Source organism: Triticum urartu, chromosome 7 (assembly GCF_003073215.2).
Source record: "Triticum urartu cultivar G1812 chromosome 7, Tu2.1, whole genome shotgun sequence".
Taxonomy (NCBI): domain Eukaryota; kingdom Viridiplantae; phylum Streptophyta; class Magnoliopsida; order Poales; family Poaceae; genus Triticum; species Triticum urartu.
The window spans coordinates 226,224,349-226,241,002 of record NC_053028.1 but is presented as its reverse complement, the minus strand read 5'-3'; positions in this window follow the sequence as shown (position 1 = coordinate 226,241,002).

Sequence of the window (16,654 nt, the reverse complement as noted above, 5' to 3'; positions counted from 1 at the left end):
GCTTATGTTTGTTGCGGCGTGACCTGCTATTGCCGTCCTTGGTATCCGAAGTACCATGGTTCTTTGATATGTTATTACTACGAGCCAGCCAGCTGTCTTCTCCCGCACAAAAGCGGGTCATGAGTGTCGTGAGGGCTGCCATAGATTTCGGCTTTTCCTGACCAAGGTGCCAGGCTAGCCATTCGTCACGGATGTTGTGTTTGAAAGCCGCTAGGACCTCTGCATCCGGACAGTCGACAATTTGATTTTTCTTTGTTAGGAACCGAGTCCAAAATTGCCTGGCCGATTCTTTTGACTGCTGAATTATGTGGCTCAAGTCATCGGCATCTGGTGGCCGCACATAAGTGCCCTGAAAGTTGTGAGGAATGCGTCTTCCAAATCTTCCCAACAGCTAATGGACTCGGCTGGCAAGCTGTTAAGCCAATGTCGCACTGGTCCCTTGAGCTTTAGTGGGAGGTATTTGATGGCGTGTAAGTCGTCACCGCAGGCCATGTGGATATGGAGGAGGAAATCCTCGATCCATACTGCGGGATCTGTTGTGCCGTCGTATGTTTCAATATTTACAGGTTTGAAGCCTTCTGGGATTTGATGATCCATTACTTCGTCTGTGAAGCATAAGGGGTGTGCGGCGCCTCTGTATTGGGCTATATCGCGACACAGCTCGAATGGGTCTTGCCCACTGTGTTCGGCCCGGCCGGATTTGCTTTTGCTGTATCCGGCATGATGTTTATCGTCTCGCAGAGTGGCGCGCCCTCGTGATCCGTAGATCGATCTTGCATGCTTTGCTTTGTCCTCCAATATGTCTCGCAGGTCTGGCGTATCTCCCCATGCCTTTTTATTTGAATGGCGTCGGGGTGGAGGCTGAGTTTTTGGCTGGAATGCGTCTCTATCGTGGCCACGAGGTGGCCGATCAGCCGTATCATACGCTTCTTCCTCCAGTCGAGGTAGCAACCTGCACTTTGGGTAACTCTTCGAGGGGCGCCCGAGTTTATATTCCTCGGCCGTGAGGACTTTAGTCCATCTGTCAGCTAGCAGATCCCGATTAGCTTGAAGCTGCTGCTGCTTTTTCTTAAGGCTATTTGCCGTGGCTATAAGCCAGCGTTTGAAGTGCTCTTGTTCGACGGGATCCTCTGGCACAACGAATTCGTCGTCGCCGAGGCTTGCCTCGTCCTCGGACGGGGGCATGTAATTATCATCCTCCTCTTCTCCATCTGCCGCTCTCTCAGGAGGGTTGGCTCTTCCATTCTCCTATTCTAAATCTTAATGGAGGGGATTGTTGTTGTCGTCGGCACTATCCCGAGTATTATTATCTCCTGCGCCGGTATCACCACTTTTGCTTTGGCGGGACTTAGAGCGGCGCCGCTGACGTCGGCGCTTGGGTTGCTTCTTGGAGGGGTCATCCTCCACTATCTCGCTGCCATTGCCTTCTTTGGGTGTATCCACCATGTATATATCGTATGATGAGGTGGCTGTCCAGTGCCCTGTGGGCGGTGGTTCCTCTTCGCCTCCCGTATCGTCGTCCATACCGTCGATGTCTTCGGAGTCGAAGTCGAGCATGTTGGTTAAGTCATCGACAGTGGCTACTAAGTGGGTGGTGGGTGGGCCTCGAATTTCTTCGTCGTCCGCATCCCAGTCCTGCCAGACATAGTTCGGCCAGGATCCTCCTGACAAGGAGAGAGACCTTAATGAGTTCAATATGTCGCCAAAGGGCGAGTGCTGAAAAATATCCGCGGAGGTAAACTCCATGATCGGCGCCCATTCGGATTCGATAGAAATGGGCACAGGCGGTTCGGAGTCCGTGGCTGGAGAAGGATCCGGTAGTTTAACGACACGGCTCTCGTGCAAGGTAAGGTCGATGTTTGGCTCGATCGCCGCTGAGGGTAAGTCCTCCGTGGCGGGGTCCATCCACCCGTCCGCGGAAGGCGCACCTGGCTCTGAATTGAGGGTCGGAGCGGCTGCCTATGCGATCTCCTGGACACTGTCCGATGGTAGAGCTAAATCGTACTCATCGTGACCGCGTGACGCACAAGGCAGAGGCTCGAATCCATCGAAGATCAAGTCTCCACGGATATCGGCCGTGTAGTTTAAGCTTCCTAACCTGACCTGGTGGCCAGGGGCGTAACTTTCAATCTGCTCCAGATGGCCAAGCGAATTGGCCCGCAGTGCAAAGCCGCCGAAGACAAAGATCTGTCCGGGGAGAAAAGTCTCACCCTGGACTGCATCACCATTGATGATAGTAGGAGCCATCAAGCCTAACGGCGATGACACAGAGGAACTCTCAATGAAAGCACCAATGTTGGTGTCAAAACTGGCGGATCTCGGGTAGGGGGTCCCGAACTGTGTGTCTAGGCCAGATGCTAACAGGAGGCAGGGGACACAATGTTTTACCCAGGTTTGGGCCCTCTTGATGGAGGTAAAACCCTATGTCCTGCTTGATTAATATTGATGATATGGGTAGTACAAGAGTAGATCTACCACAAGATCGGAGAGGCTAAACCCTAGAAGCTAGCCTATGGTATGATTGTATGTTGTGGTTGTTGTCCTACGGACTAAAACCCTTCAGTTTATATAGACACCGGAGAGGTTTAGGGTTACATAAGGTCGGTTACAAAGGAGGAGATATCCATATCCGTATTGCCTAGCTTTCCTTCCACGCCAAGTAGAGTCCCATCCGGACACGAGACGAAGTCTTCAATCTTGTATCTTCATAGTCCAACAGTCCGGCCAAAGGATATAGTCCGGCTGTCCGGAGACCCCCTAATCCAGGACTCCCTCAGTGGGCAAAACATGATCAACACCAAGACTTCATGGTTGTTAGATTCATTACTATGTAATCTAGATTATTTACTCTAGTGCAAGTGGGAGACTGATGGAAATAAGCCCTAGAGGCAATAATAAAGTTATTGTTATTATATTTCTTTATTCATGATAAAGGTTTATTATTCATACTAGAATTGTATTGATCGGTAACTTAAATACATGTGTGGATACATAAACAAATATCGTGTCCCTAGTGAGCTTCTACTAGACTAGCTCGTTGACCAAAGATGGTTAAGCCTTCCTTACCATGGACATGGGTTGTCACTTGATAACGGGATCATATCATTAGGAGAATGATGTGATGGACAAGACCCATCCATTAGCTTAGCATATGATCGTTCAGTTTATTGCTACTAATTTCTTAATGTCAAATACATATTCCTTTGACCATGAGATCATGTAACTCCCGGATACCGGAGGAATACCTTCTGTGCTATCAAATGTCACAATGTAACTGGGTGATCATAAAGATGCTCTATAGGTATCTCCAAAGGTGTCTGTTTGTAGGATCGAAAGTATGTCTAGAGGGGGGGTGATTAGACTACTTGACCAAATAAAAATCTAGCCTTTTCCCAATTTTAAGTCTTGGCAGATTTTAGCAACTTAGCATAAGTCAAGCAATCAACCTACACATGCAAGTCTAAGAGTATAGCAGCGGAATGTAAAACATTTTCATATGAAGGTAAAGGGGGGAGTTTGGAGGGAGCAAACGCAATGTAGACACGGAGATTTTTGGCGTGGTTCCAATAGGTGGTGCTATCGTACATCCACGTTGATGGAGACTTCAACCCACGAAGGGTAACGATTGCGCGAGTCCATGGAGGGCTCCATCCACGAAGGGTCCACGAAAAAGCAACCTTGTCTATCCCACCATGGCCATCGCCCATGAAGGACTTGCCTCACTAGGGTAGATCTTCATGAAGTAGGCGATCTCCTTGCCCGTACAAACTCCTTGGTTCAACTCCACAATCTTGTTGGAGGCTCCCAAGTGACACCTAACCAATCTAGGAGCCAAAAGGTAATAGATAGTGTGTTGATGATGAACTCCTTGCTCTTGTGCTTCAAATGATAGTCTCCCCAACACTCAACTCTCTCTCACTGATTTGGACTTGGTGGAAAGATGATTTGAGTGGAAAGCAACTTAGGGAAGGCTAGAGATCAAGATTCATATGGTTGGAATGGAATATCTTGGTCTCAACACATGAGTAGGTGGTTCTCTCTCAAAAAATGAATGATAAGTGTAGGCACGTTCTGATGGCTCCCCTTACTAAGGAAGGAAGGGTGGAGGGGTATATATAGCCGCCACACAAAATCTAACCGTTACACACAATTTACCGAACTCGGTGGGACCGAATCAGAAAACTCGGTCATACCGATTCAGTTCAAAAATGTGAACATTAGGCTTTTCGGTGGGACCGACATGTCAACTCGGTGGGACCGATTCCATTAGGGTTAGGGCATAACGTAATCTCGGTGAGACCGATTAGACAAACTCGGTGGGCCGATTTTGGTAATAGGCTAACCAGAGAGTTGGTCAAGCAAACTTGGTGGGACCGAATCGCTCATTTCGGTGAGACTGAAACGTTACGAAAGGGAAACAGATAGTTTGCATTGCGAATTCGGTGGGATCGATTGCTCATCTTGATTGAATCGAAACGTTACGAAGGGAAACAAAGAGTGTGCAATCCCATCCCGGTGAGACCGAGATCCCTATCGGTGAGACTGATATGACTAGGGTTTCTGGCAGTGGCTATGTCAAGTGAACTCGGTGGCGCCGGATAGAACATTTCGGTGGGGCCGAGTTTCTCTTTTGGTTTGGGACATATGTGGATATGAGAAAGTGGTCGAGGATTTTTGGAGCATATTACTAAGCATTTTGAGCAAGTAAGCCATTAAGCAACACCTCATCCCCTTTTAATAGTATTGGCTTTTCCAATGGACTGAATGTGATCTTGGATCACTAAAATGAAAATGTAGAGTCTTGAGCTTGAGCCAATGTGTGTCCTTAGCATTTTGAGGGGTCCACATTCCTAATCCATGCCATGCCAATCATTAAACTTTCTGAAATGATCATCTTGAAATAGTATTAGTTCAATGAGCTATATGTTGTTAATAATTACCAAAACCACCTAGGGATAGTTGCACTTTCAATCTCCCCCTTTTTGGTAATTGATGACAACACATAGATCAAAGCTTCGACAAATGATAATAAGATTTAAATACATCATCGCTTTGAGAAGTATGTGATAAAAAAGAGCTCCCCCTAAATTTGTGCACTATTTAAGATTTGCTTTTGAATGCAAATGCACAATCGATTAGGATCATGGGTCACTCTTCCATGTCACATACATCTTGGTGGAGCGCTCAAAATGATATGAATTACAGCATGCACTCATCACCAAGCAAAGTGTTGGGGATATAACTATTAGGTATGACCCACCCAGGAGGGGCCGGGTTATACCTATGGCGATTCATGAAGCCCAAGACAGCTCTGGAAGATGGCGATTTACTTAAGGGCCCAAGACCCAAAGGTGACTCAAGGCCCATAGATATAAACTGCCATATGTACATAACTTGCATTGTAAGGCGGGAATAGTTAGAGACCGAGCCGGACACTGTTTATGAGCCGGCTGGGATTCTATGAGCCGCCGGGGGCAGCCTCTGTATATAAAGGGACGACCCGGCAGTGGTTCAGGGCAAGTAAGATCAGATCGAAAGCTAGGTCAAGCGGATTCACTCCCTAGTAATCGAAACATAAGCAATACCACCTCAAAATGGACTAGGCTTTTACCTTCTCTGCAAGGGGCCGAACTAGTATAACCCTCATGTCCTTTGTCCCATTTAACCCCTTTAAGATTCCTAGTTGCAATGGCTCCACGATTAAGTCCCTCCACTACGACATCTGTCGTGACAATTCCACGATAGTTGGCGGCCACCGTGGGGCCTGCGCATGGTGGATTTGAGTTCTTGAAGGGCAGCTTCGAAGGGCTCAAGGGATACATTGTGGGTCGGATGACCAAGAGTCGTTTCGGCAAGCTCTACATCGACGACGCAGGCTGGGGCCCCGACACTGGACCAATTGAGTATGGGTACCAGGTCCCCTTCAGCGGAATCCACGTCTTCATCGGCCAGATCAGCGAGCCGAGCCCTGAGCCGGACATCTGCACCGACATCATCGAGACGGTTCAGCGCGCGAGACCCGCCCAGACTCAGCCCGCCATGAAGCATGCCTTCGTGGGATGCATCCATGGAGGACAATTTCCTGAAGGATCTGTGTCTGGCGGTGAGACGGCCATCTACTCCGACGGTGGGTCGTCCACAGGTGAGACGGATTCATTGTATCAATTGCAAGACGATGGGCTTGGGGGCTGTTCTGATGGAAGCAGTATTTCGGACCCCTTTCAGCCGCCAAGCAGGGCAGGGATCTTCATGACTGGCATGCAACCCGTTCAAAACTCTACGGCTGCGGCAGCGATAACCTCGAAAGGTGCCTAATTACACGGCGGATTTACAGCCAGGGGCATGGATTGAAAGCTATGAGATGGCCATGGAACTACTGGAGGTTAGTGACGCGACAATGGCCAAGTACTTCACCATGATGTTGGATGGAACGGCCCGCACTTGGTTGAAGGGGCTGCCACCCAATTCCATTGGTTCATGGGCAGAATTAAAAGCCCGGTTTATTCAGAATTTCAAAGACACATGCAAGCAACCCATGTCAATTGTGGATTTGACTAATTGTAAGTAAGAGGAAGGTGAGTCCACGACCCATTGGGTGCGCCGGGTCAAAGCTATAATACATTCATCTAATAAGATGGATGCCGGCTCTGTAGTCTTAATGTTGGAGAAAAAAAATGCCGTTTTATGCCTCTGAAACAGAAGCTGGGACGGCTCAAGCGTGATTGTAATGATATGGGCTAGTTAATGGCGGCTCTAGTCAAGTACGCCGACTCTGATAGTACCAAGGATCCCGAGTCTGATGATGAGAAGACAGGGAAGGGGAAGAAGAACGGCAATGCCAAGGGTCATCAGCATAACCGGGCGAATCAAGGAGGCAATAATAAGCGTAAAGTTGACGGTAGCTCAGAGTTTGTGGCTAACACCAATGCACAGGGCAACAATCAGCGACGTAAGGGGAGGCCACCTCCTCGGTCCAGCGGGTCGGGTCCCACTCTTGAGCAACTGTTAAATGAGCCCTGTCCAATGCACAGTACTCAGCAGAAACCACCCACTCACCTATGGAAGGACTGTACGATCATGAAGGCTTTCAAGATCTCTAACATGTTCAATAGCAATCATGGGCCGGGCGGCGGGTCAGGTGGCGGCGATTTTCATGACCCGGGCAGCGGTTCAAATTCCAACTTTCAAGGCTCTCAAGGAAATCAAGGTGGCTATAATCAACAATCTGGCCAGGGAGGTCAGCAGCACCAGCAATCTGGATACCAGAGCAATCCAAAGCAGTTGAATAGTGGACAGTATCATGTGTTCACCACCAGTTTGTGCAGACGGAACCAGAAGCTTCATAAGAGGGTTGTGAATGCTGTTGAGCCGGCAGTCCCTCGTTATTTGAGATGGTTTGACCAGCCTATTCTATGGAGTAGGGAAGATCACCCTCAATCTGGGTCAGCAGCACCAACAATCTGGGTCACCTGGCCTTGGTGGTGGCACCTCAGGTTGGTGGATATAAGTTCCCTAAAGTACTCATGGACGGAGGCAGTAGCATCAACATCCTCTATTATGAGACTTTCCATCGCATGGGGTTGATTGACAAAAATCATAAGACGTCCAACACTGTTTTCCATGGAGTGGTGCCCGGTAAGTCGGCGTACCCAGTGGGTAAGATTGAACAGGAAGTAGCCTTTGGAGATGAGCATGATTCTAGGGCCAAGAAGTTAACTTTTGAGGTGGTCAAAATCAAGAGCCTGTATCATGCCCTGTTTGGACGACTGGCTTATGCCAAGTTTATGGCACGGCCGTTTATTTGCAGCTTAAAATGCCGGGTCATAAGGGCACCATCACAGTGCATGGGAGTCGGAAGATAGCCTTGGAATGTGAGGAAGGCGATGTTGCTTACGCTGAATCTGTTTGTGCAGCAGAAGAGTTGAAGTTCTACAAGGACAATGTTGACCCGGCGGACATGATGTCTTTGAAAAAGCCAACTACATAACATGAGCCAGTGCTGAAGTTTAAATCGGCTGATGACACCAAGCTTGTCGATTTTGTTCCAGGTGACTCATCTAAGCAGTTTAGTATCAGTGCTAATCTGGATCCCAAATAGGAAAGCGCACTCATCGAGTTCATCCGTGAGAATCGGGACATCTTTGCATGGAAACCTTCTGACATGCCGGGTGTACCGAGAGAACTCGCTGAGCACACTCAATATTGATCCAAAATTTAAGCCGGTCAAGCAGTTTCTTTGCCGGTTCAATGAGGAGAGGCGCAAGGCCATTGGTGAGGAAGTGGCCCGGCTATTGGCGGCCGGGTTCATTATTGAAGTTTTTCATCCAGAGTGGTTGGCTAACCTGGTGCTCATGCTTAAAAAGAACGGCACCTGGCGTATGTGTGTGTGGATTACACGGACTTAAACAAGGCTTGTCCGGCTGATCCTTTCGCTCTCCCTCGTATTGATCAAATCATTGATGCTACGGCGGGTTGTGAGCGTTTGAGCTTTTTGGATGCTTATTCTGGTTATCATCAGATCAAGATGGCAGTTAAGGACCAGGAGAAGACGGCTTTTATTACTTCATTTGGAGCCTTCTGCTATGTGTCTATGCCTTTTGGGATAAAGAGTTCCCAGGCGACTTATCAATGATGTGTGCAGAACTATCTTCACAATCACATTGGGCGCAAGGTTCATGCTTAGGTGGACGATATTGTGGTGAAGTCCAGAGAGAAGGAGACCTTGATAGATGATCTGAAGGAAACCTTTGAAAACCTCGGGGTCTACAAGATGATGCTTAACCCGGCCAAGTGCATTTTTGGAGTACCAGCGGGCAAGCTTTTGGGTTTTCTGGTTTCTAACAAAGGCATCGAGGCTAACCCGGAGAAGATCAAAGCAATCACTTCTTTGGCTAAGCCGGTGTGCATCAATGATGTTCAGCGTTTGGCGGGTCGTATTGCTGCTTTAAGCCGGTTCATAAGCCGATTAGGTGAGAAGGCCATACCGATGTATCAAATGATGATGAAGACAGACGATTTTGTCTGGAGTGATGCTGCTAACGCTGCCTTTGAAGATCTGAAGAGACAGCTCACTGAGCCGCCGGTCCTTGCTGCTCCTATTGATAAGGGGCCATTATTGTTCTATGTGGCTGCTAACACACGTGCGGTCAGTGTGGCCATTGTAGTAGAGCGCAAAGAGGCTGGCAAGGAATATCCGGTTCAATGGTCGGTTTACTACGTTAGTGAGGTGCTTATTGAGTCCAAACAAAGATATACACATTGGCAGAAACTTGTTTATGGGGTGTTCATGGCGAGCCGGAAGCTTAAGCAATATTTTCAGGGTCATCCCATTACTGTGGTTAGTTCTGCTGCTTTAGGAGATATCATTCAAAATATAGAAGCCATAGGACGAGTCACCAAGTGGGCCATTGAGCTTGGGCCCCATGGCTTAAAGTATGTGCCGCGCACTGCTATCAAGTCTCAAGCACTGGTGGATTTCATCAACGATTGGACAGAGCTGCAGATGCCTGAAGAGCAGCCGGACAACACATATTGGACTATTCATTTTGATGGGTCCAGGCAATTAGAGGGCTCGGAGGATGGAGTTGTTTTAGCTTCCCCTCGAGGTGACAAATTTTGTTATGTGCTACGGTCAATGTTTCCCTGTGCTAACAATGCAGCTGAGTATGAGGCATTCCTCCATGGTCTTCGGATGGCTAAGGAGATGAGTTTGAGCCGGGAAGGTGCTTTGGCGACTCAGATTTGGTGGCTCAACAAGTATCAGGCAAGTGGGATTCCAAAGATCCTCTCATGGCGGCTTATCACCGTGAAGTTGATGCCATTGTTGGACACTTCAAGGGTTACCAAGTGGAACAAATTGATCACAGAAAGAATGAAGCGGCTGATGCTTTAAGCCGTCTAGGGTCTCAGCGTAAGCCGGTGCCACCTAACACTTTCTTAGATGTTCTGCATAACCCTTCTGTCAAGTTGCCTAAGGAGGAAGACTTGGTTGTTCCAGACCCGGAAGCACAATTGGTGGCGGCTCTTCACGTCATCCTAGATTGGTGGCATGCACTCTGAGAATTTCTTGACCTTCCTCGGGAGAGACACATCATTGAAATGCCCCTGTGACACTGTGTTGATGTAACTCACCGTTGGCAATTGTCATTGATTTAGACCATCGGGTTATCTGTCTAGCCAAGGTTTCATCCTTAGGCAACTCGCCCCGGGTCATATAAGCCAAATATGGCACTGTCCAATCTGGGATGACGTGAAGAGCCGCCACCAATTGTGCCTCCGGGTCTGGAACAGCCAAGTCTTCCTCCGTAGGCAACTTGACAGAAGGGTTATGCAGAACATATAAGAAAGTCTTAGGTGGCACCGGCTTACACTAAGACCCCAGCCGGCTTAAAGCATCAGCCGCTTCATTCTTCATACGTGAGCATAATGAGACCCAGTGATGGTGTCTAGATTGGATCTGGTGGTTCTAGAAGTTGCGGGAGCTGGAATTGATTTTCGTCGACTCTCCTACGGTTTCTGGAATATTGGGGTATTCATAGAGCAAAGAGGTGGTGCGGGAGGCCACCGAGGTGGGCCCAACCCACCTGGGTGTGCCTGGGGGCCTAGGCGTGCCCTGGTGGGTTGTGCCCCCCTCGGGGCACTCCCCAGGTGCTTCTCCGGCCCATTGGATGTCTTCTAGTCCATAAAAATCCACAAAAAGTTTCAATGTGTTTGGACTCCGTTTGGTATTGATTTCCTATGATGTAAAAAACAAGCAGAAAACAACAACTGGCACTAGGCACTATGTCAATAGGTTAGTACCAAAAATGTCTGAAATGATTATAAAATTATTGTCAAACATCCAAGAATGATAATATAACAGCATCGAATAATCAAAAATTATAGATACGTTGGAGACGTATAAGCATCCCCAAGCTTAATTCATGCTCGTCCTCGAGTATGTAAATGATAAAAACAGATTTTTAGATGTGGAATGCCGCCTAACATGTTCATCACATATTCTTTTCTTTGTAGCATGGACATTTGGACTTTTATATGGTTCAAAGCAATAGTCTAGTTTTGACATGAAGACTTTAATACTCAAGGATATCAACAAGCAACCACGCCTTTCAAAATATCAACACTAAAGCAAGTTATCCCTAGACCATTACGCTCAATCATTGATCCATTCATGAAACACACTCGCATACTAGCTACACCCAATGCTCAAGTACGATCATAGTGCCCCTTTGTTGGTGCTTTATAAGAGAAGATGGAGACTCAAGTAAAATAAAAAAGTGCATAAAGTAAAAGAAAGGCCCTTCGCGGAGGAAGTAGGGATTTGTAGAGGTGTCAGAGCTCAAAGCGAGAAAGATAGAGATAAAAACATTTTGGGAGGCATGCTTTTCCTGTCAAATAAAATGATCGAGTAGTTCCCAATACTTTCCATGTTAGATATATCATAGGCGGTTCTCAAACAGAAAATATAGTTGATTCCTTTTTCAACTATACTTTTACTTTCCATGGCTAGCCGTATTCATGGGTGCCTTCCACACCAACACTTTCCAAGGAATTTATTATTTGAAAACATAAAGTAAATTCATTTTTCATTTCGGGACTGGGCATCCCTAATACCTTTGACGTACTCTCGTGCAATGACAAGTGAATAAACACTCATCTTGAGAATAACACATCTAGCATGGAAATATATTAGCCACCCCCTACCATTTCATGCGCGGTACGAGCACACAAAAGAGAAATTTATTTTAAAAATTAGAGATGGCACAAATAAATTTGCTTAGAACGGCAAAAGAATACCGCATATAGGTAGGTATAGTGGACTCATGTGGCAAAACTGGTTTAAAGTATTTTGGATGCACAAGTTCAGATCATACTTAGTGCAAATGAAGGCTAGCAAAAGATTGAGAAGCGACCAACCAAGAAACGAAAAATCTCATAAGCGAGCATTAAGAAAAATAACACTGAATAATGCACCACAAGTAGGATGTAATTTCATTGCATAACTATTGACTTTTGTGCTTGCATAGGGAATCACAAACCTTAACTCTAATATTCTTACTAAAGCATGATTACTCATCAACATGACTCACATATCATATCCACATATCTCAAAACTATTACAAGGAATCAAGTTTATTTTGTCCAACGATCTTCATGAAACTTTTTATTATATCCTCCTTGGATATCTATCACTTTGGGACTAGTTACATATGTTGCTTTTAATAAGCTCAAACAAATATAAGTGAAGAACATGAGCATCATATTTCTTTCTCTCAAAATAATTGAAGTGAAGCAAGAGAGAATTTCTTAAAAATTGACTAACTCTCAAACAAATCTAAATGAAGCATGCTAGCATTTCTTCAAAAATACTAAAGCACACCATGCTCAAAAACATATAAGTGAAGCACTAGAGCAATTCCATAGCTCATAAATATTTAAGTGAAGCATAGAGAGCAATTCTAACAAGTCATAGCATAATTTAGGATCTCTCAAATAGGTGTGTCCAGAAAGGATTCATGACTTAAAATAAAAATAAAAAAATCAAAGACTCATATCATACAGGACGCTCCAAGCAAATCTCATAGTATGTGACGAATAAAAATATAGTTCCAAGTAAAATACCGATGTTCATTAGAAGAAAGAGGGGATGCCACTCGGGCATCCCCAAGCTTAGTGGCTTTATTATCTTTGGATAATAGCTTGGGATGCCATGGGAATCCCCAAGCTTAGGCTCTTCTTACTCCTTATTCCTTCATCCATTGTAACATCACCCAAAACTTGAAAACTTCAATCGCACAAAACTCAACAAAACCTTCGTGAGATCCGTTAGTATAAAAAAGCAAATCACTACTATAAGTATTGTTGCAAACCCATTCATATTTTATTTATGCATTATATCTAATGTATTACAACTTTTCTATGGCAAAAACTCTTCAAAGGAAACCATAGAATCATGAAAACAAGCACACAACACAAAGAAAACAGAATCTATCAAAAACAGAACAGTCTGTAGCAATCTGGGTATTTCGAATACTTTTGTAACTCCAACAATTCTGAAAATTTAGGAAGACGTGACAAATTTGTATATTAATCTTCTGCCAAAAGAATTGGTATTTTATCGCGCTTATGCTAAAAATGAAAAATATTTTTGTGAGTGCAAAAGTTTTTGTTTTTCAGCAAGATCAAATCAACTATCACCCAACATGATCCTAAAGGCTTTGCTTGGCACAAAAACTAATTGAAACACAATCATAACAGTAGCATAATGTGCAAACACTCAAGAACAGAAAGAAAAATACAAAAAATAGATTTTATTCATTGGGTTGCCTCCCACCCAACAAGCGCTATCATTTTACGCCCCTAGCTAGGCATAAAGCATGGATCTAAGTTTTGTCATCTTTGTTTCTAGATCCATATGATGCCCTCATGATTGATTGATATGGTGGCCTAATTCTTGTTCTAGGGAAGTGTTCCATACCCTTCCTTAGTGGAAATTGAAATTTAATATTGCCTTCTTTCATATCAATCATGGCACCAATATTGCGTAAAAATGGTCTACCAAGAATAATTGGACAAGACGGATTGCAATAAATATCAAGAACAATAAAATCTATGGGCACATAATTCCTATTTGCAAGAATAAGAACATCATTAATTCTTCGCATAGGCTTTTTAATAGTGGAATCTGCCAAGTGCAAATTTAAAGAACATTCTTCAATATCGGTAAGACTAAGCACATCACATAAAGATTTCAGAATTGTAGCAACACTAGCACCAAAATCACATAAATCAAAACACTCATATTTTTTAATCTTGACTTTGATAGTAGGTGCCCATTCATCATGTAATTTTCTAGGAATTTAAACCTCTAATTCCAACTTTTCTTCTAAAGCTTTATCATAGCATCAACGATATGTTTAGTAAAAGCTTTATTTTGTTCATAAGCATATGGTGAATTTATCATGGATTGCAACAAAGAAATACAATAAATCAAAGATCAAATATCATAATTAAAGTATTTGTAATCCAAAAGAGTGGGAACATCACTAGTTAAAGTTTTAACCTCTTCAAACTCACTTTATCAATTTTCTCAACAAGATTTTCACCCTCCGAATTATCGGGACGCTTTCAAGCTAAAGTTGACTCTTCTTCAGTCCCTTTATTATCAATCTTAATTTTACTAAATAAAGAATCAATAGAAGAAACACCAATCATTTTAAGATCTTCATCACTTTTATGAAAGCAATCACTAGAAAACGCTTTTTCTAAAAATTCTCTTCTAGCTCTAAGCATAGCGGTTCTTTTCTTACTTTCATCCATAGAAACATAAAGGGCTTTAATTGATTCCTCAACCTTAGGCACAAAAAATTTCATCTTGAGATTTTCTACATCATGAGAAATTCTATCAACACTTCTAGACAAATCATCGAACTTATTCAACTTTTCTTCCATTGTAGCATTGAAAACCTTTTGAGTATTGATACATTCTTCAATATTATTCTCAAGACCAGAGGTGTTCCTATTATTATTATAAGAAGGATTACCATAGGAATTACCATAATTATTAGAGGAATTACTAGGAAAAGGCCTAGGATTAAAATTACCTTTATAAGCATTGTTATTGAAATTGTTTCGCGAGATAAAATTCACATGTATGGCATCACTATTTTGCTCAATCCAAGTAGACAAAGGCACATCATTAAAATAAATAGGAGCACTTTTATTAGCAACCAATTTCATAAGAGCATCAAGTTTTTCACTCAAAGAAGAAATTTCTTCAATCGAATTAACTTTTTTACTAGTAGGAGCTCTTTCGGTATGCCATTGTGAATAATTTTCCATAATATTATCAAGCAATTTGGTGGCTTCACCCAAATTAATTTCCATAAAAGTACCACCTGCGGCAGAATCTAAAAGATTACGAGAAACAAAATCCAACCCCGCATAAAAAAATTGTATGATCATCCAAAGATTTAACTCATGAGTTGGGCAATTCCTTAGCATCAATTTCATCCTTTCCCAAGATTGTGCAACATGCTCATGTTCAAGTTTCTTGAAATTTATGATGTGGGTTCTAAGGGAAATAATTTTCACGGGCGGAAAATACTTGGTAATAAAAGCATCCTTGCACTTATCCCAAGAATCGATACTATTGCGAGGCAAAGAAGAAAACCAAAATTTTGCACGATCTCGCAAAGAAAACGGGAATAATTTTAACTTCACAACATAATTGTCCACATATTTTTTCTTTTGCATATCACATAATTCCACGAATGTGTTAAGATGGGATGCGGCATCCTCATTAGGAGTACCGGAAATTGATCTTTCATAACAAGATTCAACAAAGCAGTATTATTATCACAAGATTTCGCACTAGTGGAGGGAGGAGCAATCGGAGTCCTAATAAAATCATTGTTGTTGGTATTCGAGAAATCACACAACTTGGTGTTCTCTTGAGTCATTGTGACTATGCAACAAGATTGCACTCAAAACAAATATGGCAAGAAAATGGCGAACAAAAAAGAGGGCGAATAAAACGGCAAATTTTTGTGAAGTGGGGAGATAAAAACGAGAGGAAAATGGAAAATAATGTAAATTCCAAAGAGATGAGATTTGTGATTAGGAACCTGGTAGATGTTGATGATGTCTCCCTGGCAACGGTGCCAGAAATTGGCGACTTGATGGGAGACTCTCTTGACGTGATCCTCCCCAGCAACGGCGCCAGAAATTCCTTTTGATATTTGCTTGAACTACGTTGGTATTTCCCCAAAGAGGAAGGGATGATGCATCACAACAACAGTAGGTATTTCCCTCAGTGATGAGACCAAGGTTATCGAACCAGTAGGAGAACCACGCAACACTACGTGAATGGCACCTGCACACAAATAACAAATACTCGCAACCCGACGTATTAAAGGGGTTGTCAATCGCTTTCGGGTAATGGCGCCAGAAATTGGCAAGTAGACGGGATAAAAATATGATAGATTGGATAAATAGATCTCGAATAAAAGCAAATTAATATAAAGTGCAGCAAGGTATTTTTGTATTTTTCGATTTAATAGATCTAGAAATAAAAGCAAACAAAAATAGATCGTGAAGGCAAATATAATAAAGAAGACACTCGGGGACGTAGATTTCACTAGTGGATTCTCTCGAGAAAAATAGCAAACGGTGGGTAAACGAATTACTATTGGGCAATTGATAGAACTTCAACTAATCATGACGATATCCACGCAATGATCATTATATAGGCATCACGTCCAAGATTAGTAGACCGACTCCTGCCTGCATCTACTAATATTACTCCACACATCGACCGCTATCTAGCATGCATCTAGTGTATTAAGTTCATGGAGAAACAGAGTGATGCAATAAGAACAATGACATGATGTAGACAAGATCTATTTATGTAGAAATAGACCCCATCTTGTTATCCCTAATAGCAACGATAGATACGTGTCGGTTCCCCTTCGGTCACTAGGATCAAGCACCGTAAGATCGAACCCATCACAAAGCACCTCTTCCCATTGCAAGATAAATAGATCAAGTTGGTCAAACAAAACCGAAATATCGGAGATACGAGGCTATAAGTAATCATGCATATAAGAGATCAAAGAAGACTCAAATAACAATCATGTATAAGAACATAGATCTC